This window comes from Rhodnius prolixus, unplaced genomic scaffold (genome assembly GCF_049639745.1).
Source record: "Rhodnius prolixus isolate KJV_2025 unplaced genomic scaffold, Rpr scaffold_9, whole genome shotgun sequence".
In the NCBI taxonomy this organism is placed as follows: Eukaryota; Metazoa; Arthropoda; class Insecta; order Hemiptera; family Reduviidae; genus Rhodnius; species Rhodnius prolixus.
The window spans coordinates 28,298,847-28,314,848 of NW_027411604.1; the positions used below are offsets into that span (position 1 = coordinate 28,298,847).

General features: G+C 32.4%; 1 protein-coding gene across 2 annotated transcripts in view; it reads right to left on the minus strand.

Moving 5' to 3' along the window:
* The window catches only part of Vps13 (vacuolar protein sorting 13C), an 80,755-nt gene that overhangs the window by 20,022 nt on the left and 44,731 nt on the right, over positions 1-16,002 (minus strand). The window lies entirely within an intron of this gene.

A 16,002-nucleotide genomic window follows, 5' to 3' on the forward strand; every position in this document is an offset into this window, starting at 1 on the left:
GGAATTTAATCAATTAAAATTTTTAATCATAACTAAAAATTAAGATTAAATTTTTTTTTTTTTTTTTTTTTTAACCTTTATTTAGATTTTTTTTAGATTTTTAAGGACAGAAATAAATGCAACAAGCAAAACAGATGGTCGATAATAGTGTGCTGATAGGCTAGGCCAACAAGCACACATTGACATGTCTGACATGAACGACGGCCATCCAGCGATAGCAGTCGTAATATGCCATAATAGCAGGAGAATCACGACTGTCCCACTAGATAGCCGACGCTACATTCGCAGATGGTCGCGAGGCCACTGACGCCTCAACCGTCATGGAGGATTAGTTGGGAGGGTGGAGGTTGAGAGGGCTTGGACTAAAGGATTCATGTGAGAGGATAGTTGGGAATGGAATTTTATGTAACGGGATTTGGCGAGGACAGAGACGAAGGGAATTTTAAGGTCATTGTGGATAGTATGGTTAGAGACGTAGAAAGGAGCATTGACAAGGGTACGAAGGATTTTGGATTGAAGGGATTGGATACGATGAAGGTTCGAGTGTTTGGCTGTCCCGTACAGTTCTATTCCATATGTCCATATAGGGGCTAGTAATGTGTAGTACAGCTGTCTTTTGTTACGTAGCGTCAGTTTTGAACGTTTGTCTAGTAATTTTTTTAATAGTTTATATCTGTTATTTAACTCAGTTCGTTTTAGTCGAGTATGAGGATTCCAGGTTAGTCGTTTGTCGAGGTGAAGTCCAAGGTAACGTACTTTTGTAACGGTAGGAAGAGCAATATGGTTGAAATATATGGAAGGAAGGGTTTTCCGGTTTAGTGTGAAGACTATATGTTTGGATTTTTGTTGATTTACCTTAATTCTCCACTTTCGTAGCCAGGGTTCTAGGATATTAATATGGGATTGAAGATGGCGAGTTGCCATGACAGGATCATTGTCAGACGATAAAATGGCCGTGTCATCAGCGAAGGTAAAGGTAGCAGTATTTGGATGCAGTGGAAGGTCAGCAGTGTAAATTGTATAGAGGAGGGGTGCGAGAATACTCCCTTGTGGGACACCGGCAAGAATAGGATATATAGGAGAAAAAGAAGTGCCTTCTACAACCATGAAATATCGATCAGCAAGGTATGATTTTAAGATGAGGTAGTAGGTTGAAGGAAGGATGCCCTTAAGTTTCCACAGAAGACCCGGATGCCATACCCGATCAAATGCTTGAGAAATGTCTAGGAAGGCTCCCGGGCAATACTGTCTCCGCTCAAGGGAGGTTGCGACGGTGTCAACAACTCTGTGAGCCTGGTGGATGGTAGAGTGGTAACTACGAAAGCCAAATTGATGGTGAGGAATTAAATTGAGAGGAGTTAAAATAGATTGGAGACGGAATAGTAAAAGTTTCTCGAACATTTTCCCTAGAAGCGGAAGTAGACTAATAGGTCGATAAGAGGAAGGAGAATGAGTTGGTTTGTTGGGTTTATGGATCAGACGGATTGAGGAGAATTTCCAAAGAGTGGGAAAGTGAGTAGTTCTAAGGATAGCATTGTACAAGGATGTTAGGAATACAATGGCCTTGGTTGGGAGCTGGAGAAGGATGCGGGTGGTTATTAGGTCGTATCCAGGACTTTTTTTCCTGGGGAGATTTTGTATTAACTGTTGAACTTCTTTAGGAGTGAATGCTTTGGGTGGTAAAGAAAGGGGAACTGGGATATAAAGTTCTTCATTTATAGTGGCGCTGTGATGAGGATCCTCAATATCAGGATGGGGTACAAAAACTTGGGAGAGGTGTTGGGCAAAGCAGAGTGCTTTATCCTCGTAGGATTTAGCCCATGACCCGTCTGTACGTTGAAGTGGATGAGAGGTATTGTTATATTTTAGGATCTTTTTTGTGGTAGTCCAAAGTGAGTTGTCCTGTGTTGAAAGAGAGAGAGTATATTTTGAGTATTGATCGTTGTAGTAATTATTTAATACATTAGTTAGTTGTCTAGCTAGCCGATTAAAAGCTCTTTTATCGGATGGGTAACGAGAACGATGCCATCGTGCTCTCGCTCGACGTTTCAAGGTGATGAGTGTCCTGATGTTAAGAGGAATGTTGTAAGATACAGACGTCGTTCGGTGTTGGTTGGTAGTAATAGTGGCTCTGTGTAGACTTCCCTGTATAGCGTTTGTTAGCAGCTCAACGTTACTGTCTACTTGTGCGGGTGTCTTCAGTGGTACATTTAAGTTGAGGGTCTGGGTTAAGTTATCACGAAAGTCGTCCCAGTTAACAGAGCCGTTGATGAGAGTAGGTCGAGGAGGAAATGGTTTGGGATGGATGTCGAGAGTTAAGATAACTGGACTATGATCGGAGGACAGGTCATTGAGGGCAAAGGTATCAGTAGATAAGGTGCTTAAGTTTGAGCATATGAAGAAATCGAGGAGGTCAGGGCGTTTTCGAGGTGAAGTTGGCCAGTAAGTGGGTTGGGAAGGAGATAAGAAGGTGAAATTAGATTGTTAAATTGTGAAATTAGAAGATTAAAATTAAAATTAAATAATCAGAATTTTAATTGATTGAATTAAATTCCAAATTTAGTTTTAATCACTTTGGACGATTAAATTTTTTAATTTAATCAAAATATGAGAGATTAAATTTTTAAAACCAAACATTGCCAACGGTTAAACCAGAATCAGCCCAATGCATCTTTATTCCGCCTAGCTGGTGCCTCTTCTCTATCAATATTATCACCTTTTCCAAACTTGGCACCTTCATTCTACCAGTCTGGTGTCTCACCTGTACCATGTTTACCACTCACTAGACTTAGATAGGACCACCTTACACTCACATTTAACCATGTTTACCACTCACTAGACTTAGATAGGACCACCTTACATTTAACCATGTTTACCACTCACTATACTTAGATAGGACCACCTTACACTCACATTTAAGCATGTTTACCACTCATTATACTTAGATAGGACCACCTTACTCTCACATTTAACCAAGTTTACCACTCACTATAATTAGATAGGACTACCTTACACTCACATTTAACCTAGTTGGCGACTCAATAGACTTATGAACAGGGTGACCAGAGTTATGTGTTCCACCCACTTTTTTTTTAAACGGCGGGAAATTTCAAAAAAATAGAAAACACGTATTTAATCAAATCTAGTATTTTTCAGTAATTGACCCATTTTTTAAACCCCAATTTCCCCAGACACAGTATCTAAGTTTTTTTTCAAATGGAACAAACTAGATCTAGGCAGGCTAGAGCTATTCGATATTCCAGTTCTTCGATTGAAGCGAAGGGATTAAGGTTACTGTACACTTTATTTTTTAGATATCCCCTCTGAAAATAGTCTATTGGGGTTAAATCCGTAGTTCGAGGTCAAAATCGAGCTCTTCTTGAACCAGATGATAACTTGGGATGAAACGTAGATTACCTACGAAAACATCGTAAGGAAAAGGACATATTGTGAACCCGGAAAACCTAGCCCTTCCACCTGTAAACCCAATTTCACTCTGAATAAGAGAATGTTGTGTATATAGTGGGACATTCGAGGACCTACACATTATGAGCTTTTAAAACCGAACGAAAAGCTAAATTCGGAGAAGTATTGTTGGCAAATGCATAATTTAAAGACAGCAGTCCAAGAAAAAAGGCGATGTTCAATAGGAAGAACATCATACTGCATCATGATAATGCCAGGCCAAATGCTGCTTTAAAGACTCGTCTAAAAATTGCAGAACAAGACTGGAAAATTCTGTCGCATCCACCATATTCCCCGAACTTAGCACCCTCCGACTATCACTTGTTTTTGTCCTTACAAAATTTTGTTGAAGGGCGAAACATTTAAAAATGAAGTAGATATCAAACAAGTACTGGTTAAATTTCTCACATCAAAAAATAATACATTTTTCAAAAATGAAATACATAAATTGCGCTCACGTTGGCGAGATATCATGAATAATAATGACAATTATATTATTTAATAAAGTTTAATTATAAAGTTTATTGGTAAGAAAAATTTGTATTTTCTTTTATTCCAAAAACGTACAGAACTTTCCGGTAGATCGTATATAAGTCTAGTGAGTGGTAAACATGGTTAAATGTTAGTGCAAAGTGGTCCTATCTAAGTCTAGTGAGTGGTAAACATGGTTAAATATGAGTGTGAGGTGGTCCTATATACGTCTAGAGCAGTGGTTCTTAACCGGTGTTCCGCGAATATGGTCCAAGTGTTCCGCGAAATTTCAATTTTAAATGTATTGAAATATAGAAACTTAAAAAAGATACGAAAACAAGATACTATACTTATTTTGTGCACAGATCTAAAAAGGTAGAAGATATAAAGGGTTGAAAATTTTTTTGGTCATGAAATTCTGTATAATTGTGGCCGTTCTATATCTCCCACTGTGAACCACGTATTGATATGGAATTTTGTTCTCTTATACACTTTGTTTTTCTCAATTATAAACTATAGTTATTTTGTGCACAGATCAAAAATGTAGAAGATATAAAGGGTTGAAAATTTTTTGGGTCATGAAATTCTGTAAAATTGTGGCCGTTCTGTATCTCTCACTGTGAACCACATATTAATATGGAATTTTGTCCTCTTATACACTTTGTTTTTCTCAATTATAAACTATAGTTATTTTGTGCACAGATCTAAAAAGGTAGAAGATATAAAGGGTTGAAAATTTTTTGGGTCATGAAATTCTGTAAAATTGTGGCCGTTCTATATCTCTCACTGTGAACCACGTATTGATATGGAATTTTGTTAACTTATACACTTTGTTTTTCTCAATTATAAACTATAGTTATTTTGTGCACAGTTCAAAAATGTAGAAGATATAAAGGGTTGAAAATTTTTTGGGTCATGAAATTCTGTAAAATTGTGGCCGTTCTGTATCTCTCACTGTGAACCACGTATTGATATGGAATTTTGTCCTCTTATACACTTTGTTTTTCTCAATATAAACTATAGTTATTTTGTGCACAGATCAAAAATGTAGAAGATATAAAGGGTTGAAAATTTTTGGGTCATAAAATTCTGTAAAATTGTGGCCGTTCTGTATCTCTCACTGTGAACCACGTATTGATATGGAATTTTGTCCTCTTATACACTTTGTTTTTCTCAATTATAAACTATAGTTATTTTGTGCACAGATCTAAAAAGGTAGAAGATATAAAGGGTTGAAAATTTTTTGGGTCATGAAATTCTGTAAAATTGTGGCCGTTCTATATCTCTCACTGTGAACCACGTATTGATATGGAATTTTGTTAATTTATACACTTTGTTTTTCTCAATTATAAACTATAGTTATTTTGTGCACAGATCAAAAATGTAGAAGATATAAAGGGTTGAAAATTTTTTGGGTCATGAAATTCTGTAAAATTGTGGCCGTTCTGTATCTCTCACTGTGAACCACGTATTGATATGGAATTTTGTTCTCTTATACACTTTGTTTTTCTCAATTATAAACTATAGTTATTTTGTGCACAGATCTAAAATGTAGAAGATATAAAGGGTGGAAAATTTTTTGGGTCATGAAATTCTGTAAAATTGTGGCCGTTCTATATCTCTCACTGTGAACCACGTATTGATATGGAATTTTGTTCTCTTATACACTTTGTTTTTCTCAATTATAAACTATAGTTATTTTGCGCACAGATCAAAAATGTAGAAGATATAAAGGGTTGAAAATTTTTTGGGTCATGAAATTCTGTAAAATTGTGGCCGTTCTGTATCTCTCACTGTGAACCACGTATTGATATGGAATTTTGTCCTCTTATACACTTTGTTTTTCTCAATTATAAACTATAGTTATTTTGTGCACAGATCTAAAAAGGTAGAAGATATAAAGGGTTGAAAATTTTTTGGGTCATGAAATTCTGTAAAATTGTGGCCGTTCTATATCTCTCACTGTGAACCACGTATTGATATGGAATTTTGTTAACTTATACACTTTGTTTTTCTCAATTATAAACTATAGTTATTTTGTGCACAGATCTATAATTTTAGAAGATATAAAGGGTTGAAAAATTTTTGGGTCATGAAATTCTGTAAAATATTGGCCGTTCTATATCTCTCACTGAGAAACACGTATTGATATGGAATTTTGTTCTCTTATACACTTTGTTTTTCTCAATTATAAACTATAGTTATTTTGTGCACAGATCTATAATTTTAGAAGATATAAAGGGTTGAAAATTTTTTGGGTCATGAAATACTGTAAAATTGTGGCCGTTCTATATCTCTCACTGTGAACCATGTATTGATATGGAATTTTGTTTTCTTATACACTTTGTTTTTCTCAATTATAAACTATAGTTATTTTTTGCACAGATCTAAAAAGGTAGAAGATATAAAGGGTTGAAAATTTTTTGGGTCATGAAATTCTGTAAAATTGTGGCCGTTCTGTATCTCTCACTGTGAACCACGTATTCGTATGAAACTTTGTTCTCTTGTACACTTTGTTTTTCTCAGTTATAAACTATAGTTATTTTTTGCACAAATCTATAATTTTAGAAGATATAAAGGGTTGAAAATTTTTTGGGTCATGAAATTCTGTAAAATTGTGGCCGTTCTATATCTCTCACTGTGAACCACGTATTGATATGGAATTTTGTTCTCTTATACACTTTGTTTTTCTCAATTATAAACTATAGTTATTTTGTGCACAGATCTTAAAAGGTAGAAGATATAAAGGGTTGAAACTTTTTTGGGTCATGAAATTCTGTAAACTTGTGGCCGTTCCATATCTCTCACTGTGAAACACGTATTGATATGGAATTTTGTTCTCTTATACACTTTGTTTTTCTCAATTATAAACTATAGTTATTTTTTGCACAGATCTAAAAAGGTAGAAGATATAAAGGGTTGAAAATTTTTTGGGTCATGAAATTCTGTAAGCTTGTGGCCGTTCTATATCACTCACTGTGAACCACGTATTGATATGGAATTTTGTTCTCTTATACACTTTGTTTTTCACAATTATAAACTATAGTTATTTTGTGCAAAGATCTATAATTTTAGAAGATATAAAGTGTTGAAAATTTTGTGGGTCATGAAATTCTGTAAAATTGTGGCCGTTCTATATCTCTCACTGTGAACCACGTATTGATATGGAATTTTGTTAATTTATACACTTTGTTTTTCTCAATTATAAACTATAGTTATTTTGTGCACAGATCAAAAATGTAGAAGATATAAAGGGTTGAAAATTTTTTGGGTCATGAAATTCTGTAAAATTGTGGCCGTTCTGTATCTCTCACTGTGAACCACGTATTGATATGGAATTTTGTTCTCTTATACACTTTGTTTTTCTCAATTATAAACTATAGTTATTTTGTGCACAGATCTAAAATGTAGAAGATATAAAGGGTGGAAAATTTTTTGGGTCATGAAATTCTGTAAAATTGTGGCCGTTCTATATCTCTCACTGTGAACCACGTATTGATATGGAATTTTGTTCTCTTATACACTTTGTTTTTCTCAATTATAAACTATAGTTATTTTGCGCACAGATCAAAAATGTAGAAGATATAAAGGGTTGAAAATTTTTTGGGTCATGAAATTCTGTAAAATTGTGGCCGTTCTGTATCTCTCACTGTGAACCACGTATTGATATGGAATTTTGTCCTCTTATACACTTTGTTTTTCTCAATTATAAACTATAGTTATTTTGTGCACAGATCTAAAAAGGTAGAAGATATAAAGGGTTGAAAATTTTTTGGGTCGTGAAATTCTGTAAAATTGTGGCCGTTCTATATCTCTCACTGTGAACCACGTATTGATATGGAATTTTGTTAACTTATACACTTTGTTTTTCTCAATTATAAACTATAGTTATTTTGTGCACAGATCTATAATTTTAGAAGATATAAAGGGTTGAAAAATTTTTGGGTCATGAAATTCTGTAAAATATTGGCCGTTCTATATCTCTCACTGAGAAACACGTATTGATATGGAATTTTGTTCTCCTATACACTTTGTTTTTCTCAATTATAAACTATAGTTATTTTGTGCACAGATCTATAATTTTAGAAGATATAAAGGGTTGAAAATTTTTTGGGTCATGAAATACTGTAAAATTGTGGCCGTTCTATATCTCTCACTGTGAACCATGTATTGATATGGAATTTTGTTTTCTTATACACTTTGTTTTTCTCAATTATAAACTATAGTTATTTTTTGCACAGATCTAAAAAGGTAGAAGATATAAAGGGTTGAAAATTTTTTGGGTCATGAAATTCTGTAAAATTGTGGCCGTTCTGTATCTCTCACTGTGAACCACGTATTCGTATGAAATTTTGTTCTCTTGTACACTTTGTTTTTCTCAGTTATAAACTATAGTTATTTTTTGCACAAATCTATAATTTTAGAAGATATAAAGGGTTGAAAATTTTTTGGGTCATGAAATTCTGTAAAATTGTGGCCGTTCTATATCTCTCACTGTGAACCACGTATTGATATGGAATTTTGTTCTCTTATACACTTTGTTTTTCTCAATTATAAACTATAGTTATTTTGTGCACAGATCTTAAAAGGTAGAAGATATAAAGGGTTGAAACTTTTTTGGGTCATGAAATTCTGTAAACTTGTGGCCGTTCCATATCTCTCACTGTGAACCACGTATTGATATGGAATTTTGTTCTCTTATACACTTTGTTTTTCTCAATTATAAACTATAGTTATTTTTTGCACAGATCTAAAAAGGTAGAAGATATAAAGGGTTGAAAATTTTTTGGGTCATGAAATTCTGTAAGCTTGTGGCCGTTCTATATCACTCACTGTGAACCACGTATTGATATGGAATTTTGTTCTCTTATACACTTTGTTTTTCACAATTATAAACTATAGTTATTTTGTGCAAAGATCTATAATTTTAGAAGATATAAAGTGTTGAAAATTTTGTGGGTCATGAAATTCTGTAAAATTGTGGCCGTTCTATATCTCTCACTGTGAACCACGTATTGATATGGAATTTTGTTCTCTTATACACTTTGTTTTTCTCAATTATAAACTATAGTTATTTTGTGCACAGATCTAAAAAGGTAGAAGATATAAAGGGTTGAAAATTTTTAGGGTCATGAAATTCTGTAAAATTGTGGCAGTTCTATATCTCTCACTGTGAGCCACGTATTCATATGGAATTTTGTTCTCTTATACACTTTGTTTTTCTCAATTATAAACTATAGTTATTTTGTGCACAGATCTATAATTTTAGAAGATATAAAGGGTTAAAAAAATTTTGGGTCATGAAATTCTGTAAAATTGTGGCCGTTCTGTATCTCTCACTGTGAACCACGTATTTATATGGAATTTTGTTCTCTTATACACTTTGTTTTTCCCAATTATAAACTACTGTTATTTTGTGCACAGATCTATAATTTTAGAAGATATAAAAGGTTAAAAAAATTTTGGGTCATGAAATTCTGTAAAATTGTGGCCGTTCTGTATCTCCCACTGCGAACCACGTATTGATATGGAATTTTGTTCTCTTATACACTTTGTTTTTCTCAATTATAAACTATAGTTATTTTGTGCACAGATCTAAAAAAATAGAAGATATAAAGGGTTGAAAATTTTTTGGGTCATGAAATTCTGTAAGCTTGTGGCCGTTCTATATCTCTCACTGTGAACCACGCATTGATATGGAATTTTGTTCTCTTATACACTTTGTTTTTCTCAATTATAAACTATAGTTATTTTTTGCACAGATCTAAAAAGGTAGAAGATATAAAGGGTTGAAAATTTTTTGGGTCATGAAATTCTGTAAAATTGTGGCAGTTCTATATCTGTCACTGTGAGCCACGTATTCATATGGAATTTTGTTCTCTTATACACTTTGTTTTTCTCAATTATAAACTATAGTTATTTTGTGCACAGATCTATAATTTTAGAAGATATAAAGGGTTAAAAAAATTTTGGGTCATGAAATTCTGTAAAATTGTGGCCGTTCTGTATCTCTCACTGTGAACCACGTATTTATATGGAATTTTGTTCTCTTATACACTTTGTTTTTCCCAATTATAAACTATAGTTATTTTGTGCACAGATCTATAATTTTAGAAGATATAAAGGGTTAAAAAAATTTTGGGTCATGAAATTCTGTAAAATTGTGGCCGTTCTGTATCTCCCACTGCGAACCACGTATTGATATGGAATTTTGTTCTCTTATACACTTTGTTTTTCTCAATTATAAACTATAGATATTTTGTGCACAGATCTAAAAAAATAGAAGATATAAAGGGTTGAAAATTTTTTGGGTCATGAAATTCTGTAAGCTTGTTGCCGTTCTATATCTCTCACTGTGAACCACGCATTGATATGGAATTTTGTTCTCTTATACACTTTGTTTTTCTCAATTATAAACTATAGTTATTTTTTGCACAGATCTAAAAAGGTAGAAGATATAAAGGGTTGAAAATTTTTTGGGTCATGAAATTCTGTAAGCTTGTGGCCGTTCTATATCACTCACTGTGAACCACGTATTGATATGGAATTTTGTTCTCTTATACACTTTGTTTTTCACAATTATAAACTATAGTTATTTTGTGCACAGATCTAAAAAGGTAGAAGATATAAAGGGTTGAAAATTTTTTGGGTCATGAAATTTTGTAAAATTGTGGCAGTTCTATATCTCTCACTGTGAGCCACGTATTCATATGGAATTTTGTTCTCTTATACACTTTGTTTTTCTCAATTATAAACTATAGTTATTTTGTGCACAGATCTATAATTTTAGAAGATGTAAAGGGTTAAAAAAATTTTAGGTCATGAAATTCTGTAAAATTGTGGCCGTTCTGTATCTCTCACTGTGAACCACGTATTTATATGGAATTTTGTTCTCTTATACACTTTGTTTTTCCCAATTATAAACTATAGTTATTTTGTGCACAGATCTATAATTTTAGAAGATATAAAGGGTTAAAAAAATTTTGGGTCATGAAATTCTGTAAAATTGTGGCCGTTCTGTATCTCCCACTGCGAACCACGTATTGATATGGAATTTTGTTCTCTTATACACTTTGTTTTTCTCAATTATAAACTATAGTTATTTTGTGCACAGATCTAAAAAAATAGAAGATATAAAAGGTTGAAAATTTTTTGGGTCATGAAATTCTGTAAGCTTGTGGCCGTTGTATATCTCTCACTGTGAACCACGCATTGATATGGAATTTTGTTCTCTTATACACTTTGTTTTTCTCAATTATAAACTATAGTTATTTTTTGCACAGATCTAAAAAGGTAGAAGATATAAAGGGTTGAAAATTTTTTGGGTCATGAAATTCTGTAAGCTTGTGGCCGTTCTATATCACTCACTGTGAACCACGTATTGATATGGAATTTTGTTCTCTTATACACTTTGTTTTTCCCAATTATAAACTATAGTTATTTTGTGCACAGATCTATAATTTTAGAAGATATAAAGGGTTGAAAATTTTTTGGGTCATGAAATTCTGTAAGCTTGTGGCCGTTCTATATCTCCCACTGTGAACCACGTATTGGTATGGAATTTTGTTCTCTCGTAAACTTTGTTTTTCTCAATTATAAACTATAGTTATTTTGTGCACAGATCTAAAAAGGTAGAAGATATAAAGGGTTGAAATTTTTTTGGGTCATGAAATTCTGTAAAATTGTGGCCGTTCTATATCTCTCACTGTGAACCACGTATTGATATGGAATTTTGTTCTCTTATACACTTTGTTTTTCTCAATTATAAACTATAGTTATTTTGTGCACAGATCTATAATTTTAGAAGATATAAAGGGTTTAAAATTTTTTGGGTCATGATATTCTGTAAGCTTGTGGCCGTTTTATATCTCCCACTGTGAACCACGTATTGGTATGGAATTTTGTTCTCTCGTAAACTTTGTTTTTCTCAATTATAAACTATAGTTATTTTGTGCACAGATCTAAAAAGGTAGAAGATATAATGGGTTGAAAATTTTTTGGGTCATGAAATTCTGTAAAATTGTGGCAGTTCTATATCTCTCACTGTGAGCCACGTATTCATATGGAATTTTGTTCTCTTATACACTTTGTTTTTCTCAATTATAAACTATAGTTATTTTGTGCACAGATCTATAATTTTAGAAGATATAAAGGGTTGAAAATTTTTTGGGTCATGAAATTCTGTAAAATTGTGGCCGTTCTATATCTCTCACTGTGAACCACGTATTGATATGGAATTTTGTTCTCTTATACACTTTGTTTTTCTCAATTATAAACTATAGTTATTTTTTGCACAGATCTAAAAAGGTAGAAGATATAAAGGGTTGAAAATTTTTTGGGTCATGAAATTCTGTAAAATTGTGGCCGTTCTATATCTCCCACTGTGAACCACGTATTGGTATGGAATTTTGTTCTCTTGTACACTTTGTTTTTCTCAATTATAAACTATAGTTATTTTTTGCACAGATCTAAAAAGGTAGAAGATATAAAGGGTTGAAAATTTTTTGGGTCATGAAATTCTGTAAAATTGTGGCCGTTCTATATCTCTCACTGTGAACCACGTATTGATATGGAGTTTTGTACTCTTATACACTTTGTTTTTCTCAATTATAAACTATAGTTATTTTGTGCACAGATCTAAAAAGGTAGAAGATATAAAGGGTTGGAAATTTTTTGGGTCATGAAATTCTGTAAAATTGTGGCCGTTCTGTATCTCTCACTGTGAACCACGTATTGATACGGAATTTTGTTCTCTTATACACTTTGTTTTTCTCAATTATAAACTATAGTTATTTTGTGCACAGATCTAAAAAGGTAGAAGATATAAAGGGTTGAAAATGTTTTGGGTCATGAAATTCTGTAAGCTTGTGGCCGTTCTATATCACTCACTGTGAACCACGTATTGATATGGAATTTTGTTCTCTTATACACTTTGTTTTTCACAATTATAAACTATAGTTATTTTGTGCACAGATCTATAATTTTCGAAGATATAAAGTGTTGAAAATTTTGTGGGTCATGAAATTCTGTAAAATTGTGGCCGTTCTATATCTCTCACTGTGAACCACGTATTGGTATGGAATTTTGTTCTCTTGTACACTTTGTTTTTCTCAATTATAAACTATAGTTATTTTTTGCACAGATCTAAAAAGGTAGAAGATATAAAGGGTTGAAAATTTTTTGGGTCATGAAATTCTGTAAAATTGTGGCCGTTCTATATCTCTCACTGTGAACCACGTATTGATATGGAGTTTTGTACTCTTATACACTTTGTTTTTCTCAATTATAAACTATAGTTATTTTGTGCACAGATATAAAAAGGTAGAAGATATAAAGGGTTGGAAATTTTTTGGGTCATGAAATTCTGTAAAATTGTGGCCGTTCTGTATCTCTCACTGTGAACCACGTATTGATATGGAATTTTGTTCTCTTATACACTTTGTTTTTCTCAATTATAAACTATAGTTATTTTGTGCACAGATCTAAAAAGGTAGAAGATATAAAGGGTTGAAAATTTTTTGGGTCATGAAATTCTGTAAGCTTGTGGCCGTTCTATATCACTCACTGTGAACCACGTATTGATATGGAATTTTGTTCTCTTATACACTTTGTTTTTCACAATTATAAACTATAGTTATTTTGTGCACAGATCTATAATTTTAGAAGATATAAAGTGTTGAAAATTTTGTGGGTCATGAAATTCTGTAAAATTGTGGCCGTTCTATATCTCTCACTGTGAACCACGTATTGATATGGAATTTTGTTCTCTTATACACTTTGTTTTTCTCAATTATAAACTATAGTTATTTATTGCACAGATCTAAAAAGGTAGAAGATATAAAGGGTTGAAAATTTTTTGGGTCATGAAATTCTGTAAAATTGTGGCAGTTCTATATCTCTCACTGTGAGCCACGTATTCATATGGAATTTTGTTCTCTTATACACTTTGTTTTTCTCAATTATAAACTATAGTTATTTTGTGCACAGATCTATAATTTTAGAAGATATAAAGGGTTAAAAAAATTTTGGGTCATGAAATTCTGTAAAATTGTAGCCGTTCTGTATCTCTCACTGTGAACCACGTATTTATATGGAATTTTGTTCTCTTATACACTTTGTTTTTCCCAATTATAAACTATAGTTATTTTGTGCACAGATCTATAATTTTAGAAGATATAAAGGGTTAAAAAAATTTTGGGTCATGAAATTCTGTAAAATTGTGGCCGTTCTGTATCTCCCACTGCGAACCACGTATTGATATGGAATTTTGTTCTCTTATACACTTTGTTTTTCTCAATTATAAACTATAGTTATTTTGTGCACAGATCTAAAAAAATAGAAGATATAAAGGGTTGAAAATTTTTTGGGTCATGAAATTCTGTAAGCTTGTGGCCGTTCTATATCTCTCACTGTGAACGACGCATTGATATGGAATTTTGTTCTCTTATACACTTTGTTTTTCTCAATTATAAACTATAGTTATTTTTTGCACAGATCTAAAAAGGTAGAAGATATAAAGGGTTGAAAATTTTTTGGGTCATGAAATTCTGTAAGCTTGTGGCCGTTCTATATCACTCACTGTGAACCACGTATTGATATGGAATTTTGTTCTCTTATACACTTTGTTTTTCACAATTATAAACTATAGTTATTTTGTGCACAGATCTAAAAAGGTAGAAGATATAAAGGGTTGAAAATTTTTTGGGTCATGAAATTCTGTAAAATTGTGGCAGTTCTATATCTCCCACTGCGAACCACGTATTGATATGGAATTTTGTTCTCTTATACACTTTGTTTTTCTCAATTATAAACTATAGTTATTTTTTGCACAGATCTAAAAAGATAGATAATATAAAAAGTTGAAAATTTTTTGGGTCATGAAATTCTGTAAAATTGTGGCCGTTCTATATCTCTCACTGTGAACCACGTATTGATATGGAATTTTGTTCTCTTATACACTTTGTTTTTCTCAATTATAAACTATAGTTATTTTGTGCACAGATCTATAATTTTAGAAGATATAAAGGGTTTAAAATTTTTTGGGTCATGAAATTCTGTAAGCTTGTGGCCGTTTTATATCTCCCACTGTGAACCACGTATTGGTATGGAATTTTGTTCTCTCGTAAACTTTGTTTTTCTCAATTATAAACTATAGTTATTTTGTGCACAGATCTAAAAAGGTAGAAGATATAATGGGTTGAAAATTTTTTGGGTCATGAAATTCTGTAAAATTGTGGCAGTTCTATATCTCTCACTGTGAGCCACGTATTCATATGGAATTTTGTTCTCTTATACACTTTGTTTTTCTCAATTATAAACTATAGTTATTTTGTGCACAGATCTATAATTTTAGAAGATATAAAGGGTTGAAAATTTTTTGGGTCATGAAATTCTGTAAAATTGTGGCCGTTCTATATCTCTCACTGTGAACCACGTATTGATATGGAATTTTGTTCTCTTATACACTTTGTTTTTCTCAATTATAAACTATAGTTATTTTTTGCACAGATCTAAAAAGGTAGAAGATATAAAGGGTTGAAAATTTTTTGGGTCATGAAATTCTGTAAAATTGTGGCCGTTCTATATCTCCCACTGTGAACCACGTATTGGTATGGAATTTTGTTCTCTTGTACACTTTGTTTTTCTCAATTATAAACTATAGTTATTTTTTGCACAGATCTAAAAAGGTAGAAGATATAAAGGGTTGAAAATTTTTTGGGTCATGAAATTCTGTAAAATTGTGGCCGTTCTATATCTCTCACTGTGAACCACGTATTGATATGGAGTTTTGTACTCTTATACACTTTGTTTTTCTCAATTATAAACTATAGTTATTTTGTGCACAGATCTAAAAAGGTAGAAGATATAAAGGGTTGGAAATTTTTTGGGTCATGAAATTCTGTAAAATTGTGGCCGTTCTGTATCTCTCACTGTGAACCACGTATTGATATGGAATTTTGTTCTCTTATACACTTTGTTTTTCTCAATTATAAACTATAGTTATTTTGTGCACAGATCTAAAAAGGTAGAAGATATAAAGGGTTGAAAATTTTTTGGGTCATGAAA